The 7,871-nt window shown below is 46.8% G+C and overlaps 3 non-coding genes across 3 annotated transcripts; all 3 read left to right on the plus strand.

Annotated features, from left to right (window-relative positions):
* Window positions 1-4,136: 4,136 nt before the first annotated feature.
* Window positions 4,137-4,208, plus strand: TRNAE-CUC (transfer RNA glutamic acid (anticodon CUC)). The gene has a single exon. It is a non-coding gene; the product is annotated as a tRNA-Glu (tRNA).
* A 2,022-nt stretch (window positions 4,209-6,230) lies between these two features.
* TRNAG-UCC (transfer RNA glycine (anticodon UCC)) lies at window positions 6,231-6,302 on the plus strand. Its single transcript has one exon. It is a non-coding gene; the product is annotated as a tRNA-Gly (tRNA).
* Window positions 6,303-7,039: 737 nt separating this feature from the next.
* On the plus strand, window positions 7,040-7,111 carry TRNAH-GUG (transfer RNA histidin (anticodon GUG)). The gene has a single exon. It is a non-coding gene; the product is annotated as a tRNA-His (tRNA).
* Window positions 7,112-7,871: the final 760 nt, after the last annotated feature.

Consider the following 7,871-nt stretch of genomic DNA (forward strand, 5'->3'; position numbering starts at 1 on the left):
GGAGAGTTTGATTGTCCGCTAGTTCACTCCCCAAATGCCTGCAACAGCTGGGCTGGGCCAGGCCAAAGAAGGAGGCTGCAAGGGAATCCAGGTCTTCCAAATGAGTGAGTCATTGGTACACACAGCAGAGTGCTGGATTGGAAGCAGCGGTGGGCCTTGAACCCAGGTGCTTGGTTATGGGATGTGGACATCTCAGGTTATGTCATCATCTCTGTAAATGCTGGGCCAAAGGCCCTCCCCCCCTCTTTTTGCTTTAACTGTCTTGAAATTCAGAGGAAAAGATGAAAAAAGTTTGTGCACAATAGAATGTAAAAAAAAGTTTCTCTTGGCAAACATACATATATACATATATGTATGTGTGTACATATATATATATATATATATATACTGAAATCCATGTTTTTCGTAACATGCATTTTACCCGAACTTGTTGAAGACCCCTTGCATACATGGGTTAAAATTTTTTTTGTACCAGCCCTCGGCATTGTGGCACAGTGGGTTAAACTGTCGCCTGAGGTGCCAGGCACCCCTTGTGAGTGCTGGTTTGCGTCTTGGCTGCTCCATTCCTGAGATCCAGCTCCCTGCAATGTGCCTGGGAAAGCAGTGGAAGGTAGCCCAAGTGCCTGGGTCCCTGTCAGGCTGCTGGCTTTGGCCAGGCCTAGGCCCAGCCTTTGGTGCCATTTGGGAAGTGAGGCAGCAGATGGAAGATCTGTCTCTCCTTCTCTCTGTAACATTGTCTTTTAAATATAATAAACACCAAAAAAAATTGGGGGGGGGCATTTTCCATGAACTTTTTGAGGTGCTGTGTCATGTAGTGATCAGTTATAATATTTATATTAGCTTGGTTTTTGCTACTTATTTTATCTTTTCTGTGGTTTTTGAATTTTCTATTTCTGTGTTAGTTGTCATTTGTTGTATTTGTTTTTGGTTACATGTGAGATGTTTATACATTCTTTTGAAACTCACTTAAAATCCTTTTTTGGAAATATTATGGTTAAAAGAAAAGCTAATTTGGTATTTTGAGAATGTGACACAAATGTTAAATCTTTTATTGTAATCCCATGAATCCCTGAAACTGCTCATTTTTTTCCCTAGCTTATTTTCTGTTTTTCACACTGAGTAATTTGTATTGCTATGTCTCCCACTTCATTGATTCTATCCCATGTCTCTTCCATCCTGCTTTTGAGTCCATCCACTGAGGTACTGTTAAATTGCAGGCTACTATAGTTTTCAGCTCTAAAACTTCCATGTGGGGAGCAGGCATTGGCACAGTGGTTACGATGCCGGTAGTGGAGTGGAAAGTTGGCTCCTGCATCCCGGTTCGGGGTCCCTGGGTTTCAGTCTATGCTGGGCTTTCTGTCCATCTCCCTGCATGTTGGGAGGTAGGAGGTAATGGCTCAAGTGCTTGGGTCTCTTTCTTCCATGTGGGAAACCTGGATTGAGTTCCAGACTGCTGGCTTCAGCCCGGTGCAGCACCTGCTGTTGTGGGCTTTTGGGGAGTGAACCAGAGAGTGGAAGATCTCACTTTCTCTCTCTGCCTTTTAAATAAGTAAGTAAATAAATGCATAAATATTAAGAGAGAGATAGAGAGAAGGAAGGAAGGAAGGAAGGAAGGACAGGACACTTGCATCTCGTATCAGAATGCCTGGATCTGAATCCTGTCTGTGCTCCTAATTCCAGAATCATGGTTACTGTGCACCCTGGGAGGCAGCAGACGGTGGCTGAAGTGTTAGGGTCCCTGACACCCGGGTGGGAGACGTGGATTGAGTTTCCAGCTCCCAGCTGCAGCCTGGTTCAGCTCTGGATGTTGCCGGCACCTGGGGAGTGAACCAGCGGATGGGAGCTCTCCATGTGTCTCTCTCCTTTGTCTCTGTGCTGGGATAATTCTAGCATCCCTGTCAGCCAGGTGCTGTCTGCTTTCCTCCAGTTTGGGATCTTCCTTGTAGGAACAGTGACTATTTTCTGATTGAAGCCTGGAGATCTGGGGCATTATGTATTAAGACTGCATCTTATTTACATCTTCTGTTTAGGTTGGCTTTCCCTGGTACTGCTCAGGCAGTGAAAGAGTGTGGAATGTGGGATACCTTTGTCACATCCAGAGGGCTTGGGGCAGAGGGAGGGAGCATCTTCCCCTGGTGCGCAGACTTGTTGCTCAGTACAGAAATGAAGAACAAGTCCAATGGTGCAAAAGCGAAAGTTTATTTTCCATAAGAGACAGAAGCTCCTCCAGGCAAAGGAGGGGCCCCAGAGGATGGTCTCTGATGTTATTTTATGCATTTTTCACCTCAGACGTTGATCCTTTTCCCTGTTTAACGAAGCATGATGGGATGGACTCCCAAACATCTCGAGTTACAGCTTGTGCGGTGCTGTCCGTTGAGTTCTGAGGCCCCTGCTTGTCTGCCTCCTTCCCACCACACTTCAGGGCCTCACATCTGTGACGTGTGGAATGAATGACCAGGGCTTTTAGCGGAGAAAGAGGCAAAAGTACATCTTCTCAGTTTATCATAGCGGAAGCTGTAATCCTGCCCTTTATGTTCGCGTGTTTATTTGGTTTTCCACTAGATTGTGAGCTCCTTAACTATGTTTTTGTATCTTTAATATCAATTCTGGTGCATGATCTGTAAATGTTTGAATAAAGGAAAAAGGAAAACAGAACACAAAGTGAAGTAGGTGGATCGCACTCCTTCCCTGTGTACCCTCAACTGTGCGGTGCCAGGTTAATCCCGGCCTGGGGCTTTGGCGAGATTCCTCCGATGCTTTGATGTTGGAAAAAGCGGCTCCTCCCAGAGCTCACTTGCGCCCGCCTAGCTTCTCGTGTGTTACCAAAACTTACCAGCAGGTGGCAGAATAATCAATGGAAAAGTGATATTGACCTTTTAACAGGCCTTTTTTTGTCATAGAGAAAGAAATTTTGTAACTTTTATTCACCCACAAATATAATCCTGAGACGCAGCTTTGAAAGTCAGGTACTTTATCCCCAAACCTTGGAGCACAGGTATCTGTGTAGTGGAAACAGGTGGAATAAAAGGGATTAGGCCTGTAGGGTCCTTGGTGGACATGACAAAGTTCTGGAATTTTTATGAAAATAAGTCAAGCATTTAGTGACTCTCTAATTTCTAGCACTGAAATCCATGGTAGGGTGGCAGTTGGAGTGGAAAACTAATTCCTTCTATAAGCAGTATTTTAATATTGATTCTTTAAAAGCAAAGCAAAACAACAAAATAAACACCCTTCCATCCTTTATCTTACCATCTTTTTTTTTGGGTGGGGGGGTCAGGCCTGCTGACAGGCACATATTATCAATAACTCAGTTTTAAAATCCCAATTTTCACTATCACAAATATTTTCTGGTGTAAGTGTAAATGGAAAGGGTTGCTTTTAAAGGATTCTACCAGAATTCCTGAACGCGAATCAATGACACTGCCGGCCGGGAGGCTCTGGGTGGTTTTATCCCCCCCCCCCCTCCCCAACGTCTCATCCCAACATTTTTCAAGAGTCCAGAAAAGTTGAAAGCACAATGCAATAAACGTCCAAGCGGCTGTCGGCATTTGCCAGATTGGCCTTTCTCTCTTACGCAGCGACTCTGCCACACGTCGGTGGGGATGGTCTAAAGGGTTCTTTGGTGCGGCCTGCACGCCGCGCACGGCAGGGCCCGCCTCCTGGTCGCCGGCCGAGCACCCGGCACCGCACGCCAGGGATTTTCGTATTTGTTTGGCCTACAGCTTGGTCTCAGTTCGTAACGACAGGGCGGGGGGCGGCCACCACAGGCCCCGGATCTGCCGGCGGTTCTCGCACGACGCCCTTCGTCTTCCCTCAGGAAAACCTCCCGGGGTTTCGGCCAAGAGCAGCCGGGCGCTGTGCTGGGGTCGCGCGAGGGCCGCCTGCGCCCCGAGCCTCTCTCCACGCAGGGGTTTCAGGGCGTGGGACTGTGACCCGTGCGACAACCCTCGCTCGGCTCGGAGAGCCAGCCTGCAGAATTCTTTCTACTCGGAGACACGAGTGGTTCTGGCGTAGAGGAAACCGAGCGTTTGAGAGTCTCGAAACCGCCGCCATCGGTGTGACGTGGTCTCCGGGAGGGTAAGCGGAAACAGGGTGAGCAAGAACCATAGAGCAAGGACGGAGCCTCGCTGTCACCTTCCCTGGTGGTCTAGTGGTTAGGATTCGGCGCTCTCACCGCCGCGGCCCGGGTTCGATTCCCGGTCAGGGAAAGACACTTTTGTCCCCCTTCGCAAGGGAAAAGCCTTTCACAACTGTAACAACGAAATGAATCTACTGATAGAAGTGAATGAAACAGGAAAATGGAATTGAGCTCTACGTGCGTTTTTATATCCAGCTTTTTAGCGCTTTTCAGTGGAAGTGTTCTTCAGCAATGTAATGTATACAGTATTCAATGTACTGATTTAATTTTTGAAAAGCTAATACATTTACATTAGGAGGCAAATTTGCAAAGAGGCATAACTGATGATTGTCTTTCATCCCTACATCTATTTTCTGTCTAACGAAGTGACTAGTGTTAAGTTCTTTAATTATAAATTTTTAAATTATAAAGCTTCATGCAAATGAAAGTACATGCATGTATATATACATATGGATTTAAACGTACTCTCCTCTGTGCAAATGATGGTGATCTATTTGACTTTTGTGCACTTGCACAAAATTATTTAGCAACGTGTTTTAGAGTATTTACATGTTATACATGTATACATATATCCTTAGGATACACATCATTCTATTTGCATGATTATTCCATGGTTAGTTTAGCTAGCTTCCTATTAATGGGCATTTAGATTGTTTCTCATCCTTTGCTAGCACAAACAACACATATGTACAAATAATCTTGTACTTGTGTTATTTTGCATGTGTGTGAAATAAATGCTCAGGAATTGAAATGGTGGTGTTCAAAAGTTATGCGAAATTGTGGATAAATATTACCAGTTTTCCCTTCAGAATTCCTACCAATTTATACTCCCACCAGCAATGTACAATGTAAATATAACTTACAAATCAAAATGGACGTAATTAACCCTATCACTGGACTTCCGTCCCCCACTCCCAAATCTTTAGTTTCACAAATATGCTAATGATCATTTGCATAGCTATATGTTTTTGTACATCACTAGATATTTCCTTAGGATAAATTTTTACCTCATACCACATATCAAATAGACTAAAGAATTAAATGCAAGAATTGAAGGTTTTAAAAAGAAAACAGCGATTGTCTTAATTTTTGACTATTGAGAACTATTTCAACATAAAAGCAGAGAAAGGCATCATAAAAAATAAAAGTGATATACTACACAAAAACAGAAAACTTGTGATCATATAAATGCCATAAGTAATATTAAAAGACAAATGATGAACAAGTAGGGATAATACACCCCGTAGAAAACAGGCAAAACATGTGTGTTAGTCTCAAAACTTAAACAAATTATTGTAAGCTTATGACAAATGACCAACCTCAATAGTAATAAAATAAATGCAAATTCAGGTGAGACATCATATTTTTATCCTGCATTTTCAGAAAGAAAAAAGGCGACAGACAATATCATTGACCAGGATAATTAGGTAATATTCACTGAATAGTGAAAATCGGTGATCGCTCTCCAAATAGCAATTATTTTATGTATCCAAAACTTAAAAATGTGCACGTCTTTCAGTGCCAACTCTGTGCATTCGTCCTAAGGAAACACTCAAATGGTGAACGATGTTGTACAGGGAAAACTCCCACGGCAAAGGTTTAACTCGTCCGCTGGATTTCAGAAGCTTCTTTCAGACAACAGAAGAAACTGGAATTGACTTTCCTTACACCTGTGAAACAAGGAACTACCCCAGACTTTTCTTTTCTTCTTTTTTCTTTTTGGTCAGTTTTAATAAGTGAAGGTTTTATTTACTTATTTGAAAGGCAGAGGTACAGAGAGAAAGGGAGAGACAGATCTTGCACTCGCCGGTTTACTCTACAAATGGTCACAACAGCCAGGACCGGGCCAAGTCGAAGCCAGGAGCCGAGAGCTTCCTCTGGGTCTCCCTCGTGGTTAGCAGGGGCCCAGTCACTTGGGCCACCCTCTGCTGAATCCCAGACTTCTCAATAGCTGAACTCTTAGCTCCTCGTTCTGGTCCTACTTCAACTTTGTGGGCTAAATTTTGGGTGATATTTAACAGGTAGCAAAGATAAATAAATAAATAAATTATGGAAGATTATAACTTTATAAGAAATGTCCTATTTCATGTGTGCGTTGGTGGTATAGTGGTGAGCATAGCTGCCTTCCAAGCAGTTGACCCGGGTTCGATTCCCGGCCAACGCAGTGCTGGTTCTGTTTTTCCTCCCTGCTTTGGTCAACGCCCACAGCGCTGGAAGCCCAGTGTGGGGCCCTGAGCCGCCGGTGTCTGGAGATCTCCCTGTGGCGCGGCCTCTCAGATTGAAACTTTTTTTTTTTTTTCTTTTTCTTTTTCTGTAAGAGCCTTTCAGATCTTTCGTAGCCGCACCCTCCAGCTACGCCGGTCGGCTGCGTTCGCCTGCTGGATTCCGTTTGTTTTTCTGGATCTGCGGAGGCGGCTCGGATTTGCTGAGGGGACAGGCGAAGGAAGTCCGCGCAAGCGCCTCAGCGCCACAGGGAGGGCGCGCGGCGAAACTGAGGCGCCTTGAGGGGAGCAAGAAAAACGGATCAGAAAACTGCCCTCGCCCTCGTCCGCGGCTCGGCGGCTCGCAGCCTCAATTCCCGAGCACTGGGCGGAGACGCAGAGGAAGCCCTTTCGGGGCCGCCTCCCGCGCCCCTGCGCCTGGCAGCTCGCGCGGAGGGCAGGCGGAGGGCGGCCGGGGCCTTGATCCCGGCTGCTTGCTGACGCTCAAACGAGAAAACCTGCGTGCGCCGCCTCCCCGAGCAGGGGCGACGGCCCCGAAAGCCAAGTCGGGGTCAGAGCTTCGGCTCTGCTGAGCGCGGGCTTTCGAGAGTCACGCCATTGGCACAGAGGCTGCAAGGCCGGCGATCCTGTTACAAAGGCGGTAAAATCCAGCCGCTGCGCGTTGCCTCGCGGGTGGCGCGCCGTGATCGTATAGTGGTTAGTACTCTGCGTTGTGGCCGCAGCAACCTCGGTTCGAATCCGAGTCACGGCAGTACGTACCTGACCCTCTGTGGCGCTCCCTTTTGCAACCTTTAAAAGTGACCTCAGATGAGGGAAGCGGCTCCCACGATAGCTGCCTCCTCGCGGCCAGGCGCAGGCTTCCAGCTGAGCCCGGGGAGACTGGATGGGGATCCTACCGTCGCACCGATCGGTAAAGCAGACGGGAACGACTACAACAGAATAGCTCGGAAGTGTGCTACCTTAAAGTCAGAATACACTGACTGCAGTCGGAATGCATTTTAAGTTGCGGTCCCATTGTTACATTTTCTTATCCAGCTGCTCCCCATCAGGTCTCATTTTTTTATTTTTTGTTTATCTCCAAATTCACTCACATGATCATCTGGGGAGACTTAAATTCTTCCAGCTCTGCACAATAACTGTTTTTAGAAACTGTAAAGTAGTTACAAGGGAGAAGTTGCCCGGGAGTCAGATTTAAAAAACAAACAAACGGGATCCATGTTTATTACGTACGTGACCGCCAAGGCTAACCCAGCCAGCCCAGGAGGAGGCCTCGACCCAGGGAGCCGGCACCAAGGGCTTCACCCTGGCACGGAGGGGGGGGGAAAGAAGCCTTCGCTGGAGACTGTGGGTCTGGGAGAGCTGCTCGCCTCCCGAAACCGGGCGCAGGTTCCTGCAGCGCGTGGAGCCGGGCTCGGGGACACTTTGTTGCGGGGTTCTCGGACAGACGCGACTCAGGCTCATAGCGGGAAGCAATGTTTTTTCAGGTCCACAGGGCCCTGCTAATTCACCTT

The sequence above is a fragment of the Lepus europaeus genome, chromosome 5, assembly GCF_033115175.1.
Source record: "Lepus europaeus isolate LE1 chromosome 5, mLepTim1.pri, whole genome shotgun sequence".
Lineage (NCBI taxonomy): Eukaryota > Metazoa > Chordata > Mammalia > Lagomorpha > Leporidae > Lepus > Lepus europaeus.